Raw genomic sequence first — 18,935 nt, forward strand, 5'->3', positions numbered from 1 at the left:
ATTAAAACTAAGTTTTATAATTACTCAATAAATTACTGAGGGCACCATTAATTATTGCTGGTATCATCTTGGATTACAGTGACACTTAGTGGTGTGGATGCAGCATAATTCCAAATCAATAGTTTTCAATTACAGATGCCATTTTAGAAATTCACTATTCACAATCATCCATGATTAATTTAATCCAAGATTTAAAGTGTCCAATAACAAAATGGGTACTGAGATTAAGTGAGTAGTATTCAGCTGGTCATGTGAAGCAAAAATGGCAGCCCCATCATGAGGGCACCCCTGTCTCATGTAGAATAAATCAGCTTTTATAAGGTTACTGATATTACTAGAGTCCCCATCTTATGTGAGTGGACAAGATTTTATACATATATTTCAAAATTACAATTAATTAGTTTAGACGTAAACCTTTTTTAATGGGGGAAAATATTACTGAGCGCACCTTTAAATAAAAGGTTACAGCTAAGACTGGGTAAAATGCAATTCGATCTTCATTTGAACAATCTCGATATCGAATCTTAAATCCCCTAATCTATTTTTTATTGTATGCACAACCCTCTACTGAAATGAGAGGAAATCATTTGTAACCAAATGTCATGCTATGCAACTAAAAATATCAAAATGATGAATAACTAATAAAATATAATAAGTAAAATTCAAATTTTTGTAATGTACCAAGTTAGAAGGCCCCCTGTATAATTAAGAGCATTAGCTGGGAGATCATTTATTTAATGTAAGCACAATGAACATTATAACTGAAACAAACCCATTTGAATCGATTTCTAATTGAAAATCGGAATTGAATCTGGAAATCTGTACCAACATCCAGCCCTACTTACAGTAGTGTAAAGTAAAATGTTTTAATTACCTGGAAAACAAAAGAACCTGAGCAGATCTGCTCCTCTTCACTGAATGTGGTCTTCAGTAAGCCATTGTGCCAGGCTAGCAGCTCCCTGTGTTTGTGTTTCTCATTCTCTCCAACCTCTACATTCTTGAGTTAAATTGAAAGACATTAGTCTGAAAATTACAATAAAGTGTCCTCACAATCATACACAAATACTGTATTAATTATGTAATGACAACTCTTAGGACTCGAATGTTAGGAATCAATTTAAGCATTAAATATGTTTTTATTCATTCAAACAAAGAAGAAAAAACACTTTAAAAGAAAAGCAACAGACCAAAAATGTATTCTTCATCAGCGAAAGTATCCTCAGATGACGACGTCCTTAGGTCTGGATAAATATTTCTAATCGTAATATTAAAAAGCACCGTTTAGAATTTCCTGACGTTTCAGAATATTAAATTGTGCCTTCCGTGGACCCCAGATTTTACCGCGAAAACTTAAAGGGCGGAAACAGCTGCTCGGACCAATGAAGCGAGAGCGGCTTCCCCTCAGCAGACATTCCTTTCCATTGCACGGTGGGATACAGGACAAGACACAAAGAGACAAAAGTCTATTTCTTCGAAACGTGCTATTTTTCGTTGTTTGACCTTTCTGCTAAAAAAGTGCTATATGATAGCTGAAAAAAGTGTATATATGATTTTTTTCCCCTTTTATTTAACAAAATACCAGTTGAAACACGTTAAGGTAAAGACAGTGTTTGGGATTTTTTTTATATATATCTTTTGTGTTTACATTACATTTACAAGTTTATGAATAAGACAAGATGGTATCATTGTTTTTTTTTGTTTTTTTCCAATCTTTTTATAATTCATAATATATTAAACGAGAATGTTGTAAAACATACATTTACAACATTTCTGATTTAACGACTTGTAAACAGACAAAAAAAAAGGTTTGTTGTGGAAAAAAACACAAATCAGCCTGGTTAATTTAAGGTTGGTTTCACTTTCCTAGTATGTAGCGTCTTGTTTTTATACGCATTAAAGGATAAAATCGGTAGATTTAGGTATCGTAAGTGGCGTTATCTGATTTCACAAATCAGGACTAAGAAATGTATCACTTTATAGAACTGTAATTGCTTTGTTGTCTTTAAAAAAGCAGAAAAACACCCCGCAAACTATCTTAACTGCGGTCTTAAATTGTTATCCGTGAACATTTCTTGCGTGCAGGCACATATTTTCGAGAACTAAAAAATGATACCCTCAGCTATGTATACATTTCTTTATAACATTCGAAAGTTATACGCAACTTTTAAAGTCTGAAAAAGCAGTAATTATTTTGTTATGCATTTCTAGTCTTTTCTATTAAAAATAACGCTGCCCACACTTTTGAGTATGTGCATGTGTATATTCAAACTACCGCGAGTCGAACGCTACAAACTCTCGAACGCTTCCGAAGAAAGTATTTTCAAAGATTAAATCCAATAGAAAACCCCCTAAACAATCCTGATAACAATGCCCGGATTTGTACGTCGCTTTTTACAGCTACGATATGAGCATTACAGTAAAACACATTTGATTTCGTAAACTGCGACTTACCACCGCTTCGGCCCGTGTTGTTTGGGTCGTCGATTCCCCCTCTGGCGATCCCGCGGTTTCAGCACATCGTCGGATTGGTCGGTTCCACGTGGGGGAGTCGATCTATCTGGAATCCCAAATTGGCTCACAAAGCATGCGTTTTAATCGACGGAGAAATACGCACAAATGCATTTTACTGATGCATTTGCATCTATTTTTGCTGATAGCGGCTTATATTTTAATTGAATGTAACGACATTAACCTTCACCGCGTCTTAAAATATGTACGCTGGCTGATGAATACGTTTGTGTGATAGATTAAACTCATTAATTTACGATATAATATAACATTCTCGTAATTACACTGTTAATACGCAGAGGGCGGCGTACAAAGAGGATATGTTCGGAATAGCATATTACTTGTGCTGTTTTTGAAAAGTATGCAGATTGCAGACCGACTGTATTGGCCAAAGCAGCAGTTCATGCTGAAATCGTGGCTGTGCTCGTCTCGACCAATTCTGTTACTACTTTTGCCATATCCTATGGAAGTAATAATGTGACTTTTTTTATCCCACAATGCAACGCTCTCGACTCGCGGATTTTTTCAAGTGGCGGTAATCCTGGGAAGCTACAGTCCTTAACTGCGGTCAAGTGGGCCGCGCGTTGAAAATACACGGTCAAGCCAGCCGCACATTTTTTTAGGATGCGCGTCTACTCGTGTACTTACGGTATGGGTGCTGGAAGCGGTCGACATTGTTTTTAAGACTCTATTTTCCGCTATTTTACATTTTATTAGGACACAAATAATACATTTTCATAATTTTTTTTAAAAGTATGACTGTTTTATTATTATTTTAAAGTGTGTAGGCCTATGAGTTACATTAATTATTACATAATATATTCATGTTCATAGTAATGTCAATTAACATTAATAATTTTTACATTTTAATTGTTAATTTTAATGTTTTTTAGAAACTATTTTCTGCTATTTTCCATCTCATTAGGACACAAATAATACAGTTTTATGATTTTTTTAAAAAAAACATTACTTTTTTTATTATTATTTTAATGTTTTTAGGCCTATACAGGTGAAACTCGAAAAATTAGAATATCGTGCAAAAGTTCATTAATTTCAGTAATTCAACTTAAAAGGTGAAACCAATATATTATATAGACTCATTACAAGCAAAGTAAGATATTTCAAGCCTTTATTTGATATAATTTTGATGATTATGGCTTACAGCTTATGAAAACCCCAAATTCAGAATCTCAGTAAATTAGAATATTGTGAAAAGGTTCAGTATTGTAGGCTCAAAGTGTCACACTCTAATCAGCTAAACACCTGCAAAGGGTTCCTGAGCCTTTAAATGGTCTCTCAGTCTGGTTCAGTTGAATTCACAATCATGGGGAAGACTGCTGACCTGACAGTTGTGCAGAAAACCATCATTGACACCCTCCACAAGGAGGGAAAGCCTCAAAAGGTAATTGCAAAAGAAGTTGGATGTTCTCAAAGTGCTGTATCAAAGCACATTAATAGAAAGTTAAGTGGAAGGGAAAAGTGTGGAAGAAAAAGGTGCACAAGCAGCAGGGATGACCGTAGCCTGGAGAGGATTGTCAGGAAAAGGCCATTCAAATGTGTGGGGAGCTTCACAAGGAGTGGACTGAGGCTGGAGTTACTGCATCAAGAGCCACCACACACAGACGGGTCCTGGACATGGGCTTCAAATGTCAAACGTCTTACCTGGGCTAAAGAAAAAAAGAACTGGTCTGTTGCTCAGTGGTCCAAAGTCCTCTTTTCTGATGAGAGCAAATTTTGCATCTCATTTGGAAACCAAGGTCCCAGAGTCTGGAGGAAGAATGGAGAGGCACACAATCCAAGATGCTTGAAGTCCAGTGTGAAGTTTCCACAGTCTGTGTTGGTTTGGGGAGCCATGTCATCGGCTGGTGTTGGTCCACTGTGCTTTATTAAGTCCAGAGTCAACGCAGCCGTCTACCGGGACATTTTAGAGCACTTCATGCTTCCTTCAGCAGACAAGCTTTATGGAGATGCTGACTTCATTTTCCAGCAGGACTTGGCACCTGCCCGCACTGCCAAAAGTACCAAAACCTGGTTCAATGACCATGGTATTACTGTGCTTGATTGGCCAGCAAACTCGCCTGACCTGAACCCCATAGAGAATCTATGGGGCATTGCTAAGAGAAAGATGAGAGACATGAGACCAAACAATGCAGAAGAGCTGAAGGCCGCTATTGAAGCATCTTGGTCTTCCATAACACCTCAGCAGTGCCACAGGCTGATAGCATCCATGCCACGCCGCATTGAGGCAGTAATTAATGCAAAAGGGGCCCAAACCAAGTACTGAGTACATATGCATGATTATACTTTTCAGAGGGCCGACATTTCTGTATTTAAAATCCTTTTTTTATTGATTTCATGTAATATTCTAATTTTCTGAGATTCTGAATTTGGGGTTTTCATAAGCTGTAAGCCATAATCATCAAAATTATATCAAATAAAGGCTTGAAATATCTTACTTTGCTTGTAATGAGTCTATATAATATATTAGTTTCACCTTTTAAGTTGAATTACTGAAATTAATGAACTTTTGCACGATATTCTAATTTTTCGAGTTTCACCTGTATGTGATTCATTAATTACACAATTTATTCATGTTCATATTAATGTTAATTATCATACATCATAAATTCTTTTATGTTTTTATTGTTAATTTGAATGTTTATATATATATATATATATATATATATATATATATATATATATATATATATATATATATATATATATATATATATATGTATTATACATTATTGTACTTTATTTATTAACTTTAATGAAATGTAATATTAATGTTAATTATCATACATTTATATTGCATTTTTATTGTTGATTTTAATGTTTTTATATATAAAGTATACATTCATTATTATACATAATGTATTAATTTTTATTTATTTATTTTCTTACATTTTTTTATGTTAATGTAAATGGCAAATATTTGGCAAATAAATGGCAAATAAATACAACAGGCTTTTGGTGGCTTTTAATCTGTCAATTATAATTGAATTGCAAATATATAAGCTATAAACACCTTTATACAATCTATGAAATATACATTCATACCTGAAGTATGAAATATGATAGGCTACTCAAAACAAACACACACACACACATACACACACACACGCATGCACACGCGCACACAAACACACATACATTTTATATATAATGGGAGTTTTGCCATTTTACTTCAACTTCTAGCACTTACATCATGTCCCATATTCAAACATTCATAAAAAGTGTTCCTTCATAGGTTTGCCCATTCTTTCATTTGATTACTGTTCATATTGACTCTGACTGTTACTGTATTTATTTTCAAGTCATTTTACTGTATAGTTTTGGAGAAAAGTAAAGGCAAACTCAACCCCATCCATCAAAGTGCATTATAGCACTTACACCATGTCCTATATTCCAACACTCATAAAAAGTGTTCCTTCATAGGTTTGCCCATTCTTTCATTTGATTCCTGTTCAGAGTGACTCTGACTATTACTGTAATTATATTCAGGTAATTTTACTTTGTAGTTTTGGAGAAAAGTAAAGGCAAACTCACCCCAATCATCAAAGTGCATTCTATCACTTACACCATGTCCCATTTTCAAACACACATAAAAAGTGTTCCTTCATAGGTTTGCTCATTCGTTCAATTGATTACTGTTCAGACTGACCCTGGCTATTACTGTAATTATTTTCAGGTAATTTGACTGTATAGTTTTGGAGAAAAGTAAAGGCAAACACCCCAAACACTTTCTAGCATTTACACCATGTCCCATTTTCAAACACTCATAAAAAGTGTTCCTTGATAGGTTTGCTCATTCTTTCAATATTTTCCTGTTCAGAGTGACTCTGAATATTACTGTAATTATTGTCTAGTCATTTTACTGTATAGTTTTGGAGAAAAGTAAAGGCAAACACCCCAATCATCAAAGTGCTTTCTAGCATTTACACCATGTCCCATTTTCAAACACTCATAAAAAGTGTTCCTTGATAGGTTTGCTCATTCTTTCAATATTTTTCTGTTCAGAGCGACTCTGAATATTACTGTAATTATTTTCAAGTCATTTTACTGTATAGTTTTGGAGAAAACTCACCCCAATCATCAAAGTGCATTCTAGCACTTACACCATGTTCAAACACTCATAAAAGTCAGTCTGCCACAGCCTCTCCTGCAGCTTATCCTGTAATATATTAATGATAATAATCATACATTTTATTTATAGGCACCTTTAATACTCAATGACACCTAACAAGCACAGTATTGAATGGTTATCAGAAGACTGCAGTAGGCTACAACCTAATGAAATTTAAACAAGAGTTTTATAAACAGAATTACAGAAATATGGTGTGATAGGTATTATGTATCCTGTGTTATGACATTTCACAATAGATACAAATGCAAAAATGTAATTTTAAGTAATAAAACAAAAACCTAATATGAGAAGATTATTTTAGGTGTGTGCATTAGTGTGCAGCAGCCAGTCAATGCCACGCAGGTGCCAAAGCCACAGTAGACACTTGCAGTCTGATGGGTTGTACATGAGTACAACAGCATGCCGAAAGTGGCGTTGCAAGATGGACATAGTTGTTTTCTGAAATAAGAAAAGCAAATAATTAATAAAAATGTGATCATATTCAAGGACAAGGACATGACACTGCATAAGTTTCATTTTTCTTTGTGTTATCAACTCTTTCTCCTTATCTCTATGATGTGACACTTGCTGTATATTGATTTTCATTTAGAAAGATCATTTTAAAGTTCATCTCAATACCATATGTTTGTAATGATTCTGTCAAGGAGGAGGGGAAATGACAAATTCCAGTTGAGCAGATTCAATAGACTGCAGATTAAGGTAAACATAAAAAAAAAACAGTTTTGCAGACTTAATCATCATAAACAAAGAAAAAAAACAACAACAAAAGAAACATAGACATAAGGATATAAAACGTAGACATAAGAAACTAAAGGTGAGGTAGTAACCATTGACAAAAAAAAATTACTTCTCAAACGGATGATGAACATAATCATTTCTTATAGTTAAAAACAAGGTTTTCACTAAATTAAAATGACAATAATACGTAAAATGCAAGAAGACATTGTGTATATGATGTATTTCCATGTAATTTTGTCCACTACTGTACATTAAATACTGTAAGTTAATTATGAAATACAAAATAAGCATGGTATGTTTGCACAACAATGCCTTCAAAAATGAAAATAATTTAGTGTTTAACAATGGTGCAATGAAATGAAAATTGATACAGTAATAGTCAGGGTCACTCTGAACAGGAATCCATTGAAAGAATCACTTTGATGTTGGGGGTGAATTGGTCTTTTCTTTTCTCCAAAACTATACAGTAAAATGACTTGAAAATAATTACAGTAATATTAAGAGTCACTCTGAACAGGAATATATTGAAAGAATGAGCAAACCTATGAAGGAACACTTTTTATGAGTGTTTGAAAATGGGACATGTTGTCAAGTGCTAGAATGCACTTTGATGATTGGGGTGAGTTTGCCTTTACTTTTCTCCAAAACTATACAGTAAAATGACTTGAAAATAATTACAGTAATATTAAGAGTCACTCTGAACAGGAATATATTGAAAGAATGAGCAAACCTATGAAGGGACACTTTTTATGAGTGTTTGAAAATGGGACATGGTGTCAAGTGCTAGAATGCACTTTGATGATTGGGGTGAGTTTGCCTTTACTTTTCTCCAAAACTATACAGTAAAATGACTAGACAATAATTACAGTAATATTCAGAGTCGCTCTGAACAGGAATCAATTAAAAGAATGAGCAAACCTATGAAGGAACACGTTTTATGAGTGTTTGAAAATGGGACATGGTGTAAATGCTAGAAAGTGTTTGGGGTGTTTGCCTTTACTTTTCTCCAAAACTATACAGTCAAATTACCTGAAAATAATTACAGTAATAGCCAGGGTCAGTCTGAACAGTAATCAATTGAACGAATGAGCAAACCTATGAAGGAACACTTTTTATGTGTGTTTGAAAATGGGACATGGTGTAAGTGATAGAATGCACTTTGATGATTGGGGTGAGTTTGCCTTTACTTTTCTCCAAAACTACAAAGTAAAATTACCTGAATATAATTACAGTAATAGTCAGAGTCACTCTGAACAGGAATCAAATGAAAGAATGGGCAAACCTATGAAGGAACACTTTTTATGAGTGTTTGAAAATGGGATATGGTGTTAAGTGATAGAAAGCACTTTAATGTTTGGGGTTGAGTTTGCCTTTACTTTTCTCCAAAACTATACAGTAAAATGACTTGAAAATAAATACAGTAATAGTCAGGGTCACTCTGAACAGTAATCAAATGAAAGAATGGGCAAACCTATGAAGGAACACTTTTTATGAGTATTGGAATATAGGACATGGTGTAAGTGCTATAATGCACTTTTATGGATGGGGTTGAGTTTGCCTTTACTTTTCTCCAAAACTATACAGTAAAATGACTTGAAACTAATTACAGTAATAGTCAGAGTCACTATGAACAGTAATCAAATGAGAGAATGAGCAAACCTATGGCGGAACACTTTTTATGAGTGTTTGAAAATGGGACATGGTGTCAAGTGCTAGAATGCACTTTGATGATTGGGGTGAGTTTGCCTTTACTTTTCTCCAAAACTATACAGTAAAATGACTAGACAATAATTACAGTAATATTCAGAGTCGCTCTGAACAGGAATCAATTAAAAGAATGAGCAAACCTATGAAGGAACACGTTTTATGAGTGTTTGAAAATGGGACATGGTGTAAATGCTAGAAAGTGTTTGGGGTGTTTGCCTTTACTTTTCTCCAAAACTATACAGTCAAATTACCTGAAAATAATTACAGTAATAGCCAGGGTCAGTCTGAACAGTAATCAATTGAACGAATGAGCAAACCTATGAAGGAACACTTTTTATGTGTGTTTGAAAATGGGACATGGTGTAAGTGATAGAATGCACTTTGATGATTGGGGTGAGTTTGCCTTTACTTTTCTCCAAAACTACAAAGTAAAATTACCTGAATATAATTACAGTAATAGTCAGAGTCACTCTGAACAGGAATCAAATGAAAGAATGGGCAAACCTATGAAGGAACACTTTTATGAGTGTTTGAAAATGGGATATGGTGTTAAGTGATAGAAAGCACTTTAATGTTTGGGGTTGAGTTTGCCTATACTTTTCTCCAAAACTATACAGTAAAATGACTTGAAAATAAATACAGTAATAGTCAGGGTCACTCTGAACAGTAATCAAATGAAAGAATGGGCAAACCTATGAAGGAACACTTTTTATGAGTATTGGAATATAGGACATGGTGTAAGTGCTATAATGCACTTTTATGGATGGGGTTGAGTTTGCCTTTACTTTTCTCCAAAACTATACAGTAAAATGACTTGAAACTAATTACAGTAATAGTCAGAGTCACTATGAACAGTAATCAAATGAGAGAATGAGCAAACCTATGGCGGAACACTTTTTATGAGTGTTTGAAAATGGGATATGGTGTTAAGTGATAGAAAGCACTTTGATGTTTGGGGTTGAGTTTGCCTTTACTTTTCTCCAAAACTATACAGTAAAATGACTTGAAACTAATTACAGTAATAGTCAGAGTGACTATGAACAGTAATCAAATGAAATAATGGGCAAACCTATGAAGGAACACTTTTTATGAGTGTTGGAATATAGGACATGGTGTAAGTGCTATAATGCACTTTGATGGATGGGGTTGGGTTTGCCTTTACTTTTCTCCAAAACTATACAGTAAAATGACTTGAAAATAATTACAGTAATATTAAGAGTCACTCTGAACAGGAATATATTGAAAGAATGAGCAAACCTATGAAGGGACACTTTTTATGAGTGTTTGAAAATGGGACATGGTGTCAAGTGCTAGAATGCACTTTGATGATTGGGGTGAGTTTGCCTTTACTTTTCTCCAAAACTATACAGTAAAATGACTAGACAATAATTACAGAAATATTCAGAGTCGCTCTGAACAGGAATCAATTAAAAGAATGAGCAAACCTATGAAGGAACACGTTTTATGAGTGTTTGAAAATGGGACATGGTGTAAATGCTAGAAAGTGTTTGGGGTGTTTGCCTTTACTTTTCTCCAAAACTATACAGTCAAATTACCTGAAAATAATTACAGTAATAGCCAGGGTCAGTCTGAACAGTAATCAATTGAACGAATGAGCAAACCTATGAAGGAACACTTTTTATGTGTGTTTGAAAATGGGACATGGTGTAAGTGATAGAATGCACTTTGATGATTGGGGTGAGTTTGCCTTTACTTTTCTCCAAAACTACAAAGTAAAATTACCTGAATATAATTACAGTAATAGTCAGAGTCACTCTGAACAGGAATCAAATGAAAGAATGGGCAAACCTATGAAGGAACACTTTTTATGAGTGTTTGAAAATGGGATATGGTGTTAAGTGATAGAAAGCACTTTAATGTTTGGGGTTGAGTTTGCCTTTACTTTTCTCCAAAACTATACAGTAAAATGACTTGAAAATAAATACAGTAATAGTCAGGGTCACTCTGAACAGTAATCAAATGAAAGAATGGGCAAACCTATGAAGGAACACTTTTTATGAGTATTGGAATATAGGACATGGTGTAAGTGCTATAATGCACTTTTATGGATGGGGTTGAGTTTGCCTTTACTTTTCTCCAAAACTATACAGTAAAATGACTTGAAACTAATTACAGTAATAGTCAGAGTCACTATGAACAGTAATCAAATGAGAGAATGAGCAAACCTATGGCGGAACACTTTTTATGAGTGTTTGAAAATGGGATATGGTGTTAAGTGATAGAAAGCACTTTGATGTTTGGGGTTGAGTTTGCCTTTACTTTTCTCCAAAACTATACAGTAAAATGACTTGAAACTAATTACAGTAATAGTCAGAGTGACTATGAACAGTAATCAAATGAAATAATGGGCAAACCTATGAAGGAACACTTTTTATGAGTGTTGGAATATAGGACATGGTGTAAGTGCTATAATGTACTTTGATGGATGGGGTTGAGTTTCCCTTTACTTTTCTCCAAAACTATACAGTAAAATGACTTGAAAATAAATACAGTAATAGTCAGGGTCACTCTGAACAGGAATCACATGAAAGAATGAGCAAACCTATGAAGGAACACTTTTTATGAATGTTTGAATATAGGACATGATGTAAGTGCTAGAAGTTGAAGTAAAATGGCAAAACTCCCATTATATATAAAATGTATGTGTGTTTTTGTGTGTGCGTGCGTGTGTGTGTTTTGAGTAGCCTATCATATTTCATACTTCAGGTATAAATGTATATTTCATAGATTGTATAAAGGTGTTTATAGCTTATATATTTGCAATTCAATTATAATTGGCAGGTTAAAATCCACCAAAAGCCTGTTGTATTTATTTGCCATTTATTTGCCAAATATTTGCCATTTACATTAACATAAAAAAATGTAAGAAAATAAACATTAATACATTATGTATAATAATTAATGTATACTTTACATATAAAAACATTAAAATCAACAATAAAAATGCAATATAAATGTATGATAATTAACATTAATATTACATTTCATTAAAGTTAATAAATAAAGTACAATAATGTGTAATACATACACACATATATATATATATATATATATATATATATATATATATATATATATATATAATGTGTAATACATACACACATTATATATATATATATATATATATATATATATATATATATAATGTGTAATACATACACACATTATATATATATATATATATATATATATATATATATATATATATATATATATATATATATTGTCATGAATGATTAACGAGGCAGACGAGGAGATGCGGATCCAAACGCAGTTTGAGTTTTATTGAACCAGAAAACACAAAATGAACAACCCACGATGGGGAAAAGAAACATAAACTGAGTAAGCTGACCAAGGTAGACACGAACAGGGCACTAGGGAGAGCCGCACACGCCAGGACAACATCAAACAACGATCGACCAAGACTGAACAAAGACACGGGGTATAAATACACAAACATGGGAAAAGGGGCCAATGAAAGAACAGAACTCAAACAAGATAACAAGGTGATTAACAGAAACCAAAGGCAAATTAACAAGGGCAGGTGCAAACAATGAACAGTGAACACAAGACTATGGAGGTACAAGCGTGACAAAAGTGAAAACTAAGGAATACCAAAAGTGACAAAATCACAAACAAAGGGCAACAGAGGGACAAGACAGGGTAACCGTTACATATATATATATATATATATATAAAAACATTCAAATTAACAGTAAAGATGTAAAAAAATGTATGATGTATGATAATTAACATTAATATGAACATGAATAAATTGTGTAATTAATGAATCACATATAGGCCTACAAACATTAAAATAATAATAAAAAAAGTAATGTTTTTTAAAAAAAAAATCATAAAACTGTATTATTTGTGTCCTAATGAGATGGAAAATAGCAGAAAATAGTTTCTAAAAAAACATTAAAATTAACAATAAAAATGTAAAAATTATTAATGTTAATTGACATTACTATGAACATGAATATATTATGTAATAATTAATGTAACTCATAGGCCTACACACTTTAAAATAATAATAAAACAGTCATGCTTTTAAAAAAATTATGAAAATGTATTATTTGTGTCCTAATAAAATGTAAAATAGCGGAAAATAGAGTCTTAAAAGCAATGTTGACCGCTTCCAGCACCCATACCGTAAGTACACGAGTAGACGCGCATCCTAAAAAAAATGTGCGGCTGGCTTGACCGTGTATTTTCAACGCGCGGCCCACTTGACCGCAGTTACCCACATGGCACACTTTCAAGTGGAAAACAAAATAAGGAAGAAGCCGAGCTCAACAAGTACACAATGAAAGGTGGCAAAAGCTTGTTTCCTGTTGTACCGGTGAATAAACTTAAGTGAAATACATGTATCTCGCTAAAGCAATATTCGGACGGCAATTATTTAACATGGGGATGTGAGGTAATTCCAGCATTTACAGGTGGTAGTCAGTGATTTTATTGTTACCTGAATCTGAAATGTCTGTGTTTTCTCCCACCTTGCACAAGAATATTACCGGGTGAATCCACATCTCTGAGTTTATAATCCAAAAGCCGTATTGGAAATCCTTTTTGACCACTGCTAAGTGCCATACATTTGGATTGTGTAACATAAATTTTTGAAATAATTCACAATAATAAAATTACGTCGACGCCACCGCAGTGAGTGGGAATATGGGTTGAGTAGTCCCAGAAATGTTTCTGGGTTAATGTCTTATTTAAAAGGTTTCATTCTCACCTCCACTTTTTAAACATCCATCCATCCATCCATCTTCAACCGCTTATCCGAAGTCGGGTCGCGGGGGCAGCTGCTCCAGCAGGGGGCCCCAAACTTCCCTATCCCGAGCCACATTAACCAGCTCTGACTGGGCGACCCCAAGGCGTTCCCAGGCCAGTGTGGAGATGTAATCTCTCCACCTAGTCCTGGGTCTTCCCCGAGGCCTCCTCCCAGCTGGACGTGCCTGGAACACCTCCCTAGGGAGGCGGCCAGGGGGCATCCTTACCAGATGCCCAAACCACCTCAACTGACTCCTTTCAACGCAAAGGAGCAGCGGCTCTACTCCGAGCACCTCACGGATGACTGAGCTCCTCACCCTATCTCTAAGGGAGAAGCCCGCCACCCTTCTGAGGAAGCCCATTTCGGCCGCTTGTACTCGCGACCTAGTTCTTTCGGGTCATGACCCAACCTTCATGACCATAGGTGAGGGTAGGAACGAAAATTGACCGGTAGATCGAGAGCTTTGCCTTTCGGCTCAGCTCTCTTTTCGTGACAACGGTGCGATAGAGCGAGTGCAATACCGCCCCTGCTGCCCCGATTCTCCGGCCAACCTCCCGCTCCATTGTCCCCTCACTCGTGAACAAGACCCCGAGGTACTTGAACTCCTTCACTTGGGGCAAAACCTCATTCCCTACATGGAGTACGCACTCCATCGGTTTCCGGTTTACTTTTTAAACACTGACAGATAATACCAAATGATGTCTGACATTTTGATAGATAAAACTTAAGAAAACCATTTTTACCATAGCTCCTCAAAAAATATTTTGAAATAAATTATTGAAGTTGAAATAATGTTGTAAAATCATTTGTTTCCATCATCTTTCCTGTCGATACGCCCCTTCCAAAGTCCCAACTCAGGTTTCATCAAAGTTTCCCACTCGTAAGAATGACATTGCTGGGTCTTTCATGTGCTCTAAACCAACGGTCCCCAACCCCCGGGCCGCGGACCGGTACCGGTCCGTGGGTCATTTGGTACCGGGCCGCACAGAAAGAATAAATAACTCACATTATTTCCAAAAAAAAAAAAAAAAAAAAAAAACATTATTTTTAATTTATTTTATTTATTATCTGAGTCTGAACGATGTTTTATTTTGAAAAATAATAAATTTTAAAATAATAAAATCTCTCCGTTACATCCGTCTATGACTCACTCTTGGCGCATAGCAACGCTTATCTCGGTCACGTGATACGGTACCGCTAAAAATAAACCCACAATCTAGCAAAATGAGTAAAAAACAAACGTCTCTGGAAAGTTTCTTTGCGAAGGGGAAACGGTCCAGTGAGGAGACTGAAGAAGAGCCTATGACTTCCAAGACAAAGAAAGCTGCATTTTACAGACAATACCAGGAGTACTTGAAATATGGATTTATCGCAACTGGTGATTTACACGCACCAAGCCCGCTCTGCATAATATGTGGCAACCAGCTCTCTAATGAGGCAATGAAGCCTTCAAAACTGCTTCGCCACTTGGAGACCAAGCACCCCGCATTAAAAGACAAGCCTTTTGAGTATTTTGAAAGAAAAAAGTTTGAACAAGAATGCCAGAAGCAATTGCTGAGGGCCACCACATCAATAAATGCGAGTGCACTGAGAGCATCATACTTGGTGGCTTACCGTATTGCTAAGGCTAAGAAACCATTCACTATTGGTGAAGAATTGATCCTTCCCGCCACAAAAGACATTTGCCGTGAACTTCTAGGAGTAGACTGGACATAAGCAACACACTTCGGGTGTCCTTGTCTCCCATTAGCCCTAGATGGGACCGTCTCGTTACAGAGAAACAGGCTCAGGGCTCCCACTGATCGAGCGTTATGGTGAGTTGTATTTTTCATGCCCTTTATATTTGTTTTTGTGGTGTATCTTATTTTGAAGGCATTTTTAAATGTTACCATAGCGACCAGAGTGCGTTAGGCGGGAGCAGAGAGGATGTTATTCATGTTATGTTGTTGGCGCGATGTTACGAAGACGCTGCTAATAAAGTTGCGAGTATCTACACATTGGATTCACGTTTATTATTATATTTAAATAATACCTCAGTTTTTATGCCGATCGTATCATTTTATTTTGTTGTATTTATCCACCACACCTTAAAGGCCGGTCCGTGAAAAAAATTATCTGATATTAAACCGGTCCGCGGCGCAAAAAAGGTTGGGGACCGCTGCTCTAAACTCATTACGATATTTCCGAATCTACTTGAAAGGCACATAAGCTACAAATAAACTAGAAGTGATGTTAATAGCAGTCTTTTTAGAGACTAGTACCAAAGTCTTTTTAGCAAGTCAGTCCACTGTCACCCATTTTGGAATGCCAGTCATGACAGTGCAACTCTTATCTACTTGAATGGGAGACCGAAACCTCAAAATGGTTGGTCAAGATACGATCAAAGAACATATTTCATATTGGTACACATAATCTACAGACCATCTTGACAAAAAGATGTAAAAATAATTTTTATATGTCCAAAGATATTAGAGATACAGTTCTTCCGGTTGAACACAGTTTGATTCTTTGAACGATATCTTCTCAATGCAAAGTCCAAAAGTAACCAAACATGGAATACATAGTCCACAGGACATTTTAAGGATGCATGATCATTTACTTAAAGTTTTACCTAGAGGGGCAATAAAACAAAAAAATTTGATGGACAAAGTAAAAAATTTACTTTGCACCTTCTTTGGTTCAAGTAATATATTCTTGAATTATCAGTTCAACAAATCAACAAAAATGGCTGCCAACAGCCAATCAAATTTCAGCACTTAATATCTCAGCATATAAAGGCGCCATATTACACTAAAAACGCAATTTTCCCAGATTGTATAGCTAAAGTGCATGTGCTTTAGGGGCAGGAGCTCCAAATCGCCAGCAATGATATAGAGAGCCCCTTACCTAACCCTTTCCCTAACCATCTGTTGACCACTTCTGGAGTAACCAAGCCCCGTCTGGAGAAAACACACCCTTTTTTTGGAGATTTCGCCCCCTTTTGGAGATCTCCAGCCTACAGCTATACCGACTTGTGTAGGCCAGAGATCTCCAAATAGACCTTATTAACCTTAGCCCCAACTTGTTTTTTAATAGGAATGAAAACAAGGCTGTGAGGGAGACTTACAGTCTCTTTAATGGAACGAACAGTATAAAGCTGTATAAAGCTCCTTGATCAGATCTGATTTTCCACAACTCATGTTGTCTGGAGTTCTTTGTATACTGAATGCTCTTGTACAGATATTTTATCAATGTTTTGTTTGCGGAACAATCCAAAAACACTTTAAACTACAGTACAGCCATTGAAGAGATGGTAAGTCTTTCCCTCACAGCCTCGTTGTCATTCCCATCAAAAATCAAAGAAATGCTAGCGTGAATAAGGTCTCCAAAAGAGGGTGGGGTTACTCCAAAAGGGGGTTGCGTTATCTTTAAAAGGGGGTGACACCTCCACACAGGGTTAGAGTTAGTTAAAGGGTTAGGGTAGTGGCTCCCTATGTCTTTGCTGGCATTTTGGATCTCCCGCCTCTTTTTGGAACTCTGTCCGCATACCCTTCTCGACAACACGGCACATTCTAAAATTTGACAACAATTGTTTTCTATGAATTTATGCATACAGCTATGACTCTGGAGGCTGCTTTAAATTCTGCAGCCCCATGAAGCACCACTCATAGCTTGGGAAGGCCAAGCACCAAAGGTGCTGGAACCCTATTGTTTTTGTTAAGATTTTCTTCTTATTCTTTTTTCTGCTCTAAAAGTGTCTGGACATCAGAGATCCGCACATTAGCACTAGCACACACACACAATACCTTGACACACACTCCCATCCGACCCTAGGTGGTGCAATAAATAGCACTTTTGCATTTTCGCTTATATCTCCGTAACAATAAGGGCTAGAATAAAAATGTTTCCACTGATTCCTTGAGTCAAGACAAACAAAATGTATATCTCTGATTTCATTTAAGTCTGTAAAAAATGTCCACCATTTTGAATTTGAGGAAAAACTTACTTTTTCAAAGTCCTCCTAGGCTGTTTGTCCGAGTCGCACAAACATTGGTATACATCATCTACAGACCATCTTGACAAAAAGTTGTCAAAAAAATTTTGATATGTCAGAAGATATTAGAGATACAGTTCTTCCGGTTGAACACAGTTTGATTCTTTGAACAATATCTTCTCAATGCAAAGTCCAAAAGTAACCAAACATGGAATACATAGTCCACAGGACATTTTAAGGATGCATGATAATTTACACACAGTTTTACCTAGACGGGGCAATAAAACAAAAAAATTGACAGAACTCCAGAGCCATTTGATGGACAAAGTAAAAATTTACTTTGCACCTTCTTTGGTTCAAGTAGAGTTCAACTGGAGTGGTGGTGGCGTAGTGGCTAAAGCACAGGGGTGTTAATCAGAAGGTCACAGGTTAATCAGAAGGTCATTGGTTCTAACCCCACAGCCACCATCATTGTGCCCTTGAGCAAGGCACTTAACTCCAGGTTGTTCCGGGGGGATTGTCCCTGTAATAATTGCACTGTAAGTCGCTTTGGATAAAAGCGTCTGCCAAATACATAAATGTAAATGTAAAATGTAAATGTAAGTAATATATTCTTGAAATATCAGTTCAACAAATCAACAAAAATGGCTGCCAACAGCCAATCAAATTTCAGCACTTAATATCTCAAATTGGCAATGTCAGATGGGCATGAAATGTAATACACAAGCAGGGTCTGAAGCTGTATATACATTTTTGTGGGAATGGACCACATGGTGGTGCTATAATAAGCAAATTTGCATTTTCCAAATCTGGTGGCAAATATGGTCACATTGATTTTGTTTTCGGCAAAAAAACTACAACATACTTTTTCAAACTCGTCCTTGGCCATTTGCCTGATTCACATGAAATTTAGTATACATCATCTACAGACCCTCCTGACAAAAATTAGTGAAAAGAAATTTGATTTGTAATGTTGTTTGGAAGATATTAGCAAATACATTTTAGTGTGTGGCCTGTAATGACTAATCGGCCTGTATCTTGTGAGTGCATTATTCAAACAC

Source organism: Xyrauchen texanus, chromosome 35, assembly GCF_025860055.1.
Source record: "Xyrauchen texanus isolate HMW12.3.18 chromosome 35, RBS_HiC_50CHRs, whole genome shotgun sequence".
NCBI classification, from domain to species: domain Eukaryota; kingdom Metazoa; phylum Chordata; class Actinopteri; order Cypriniformes; family Catostomidae; genus Xyrauchen; species Xyrauchen texanus.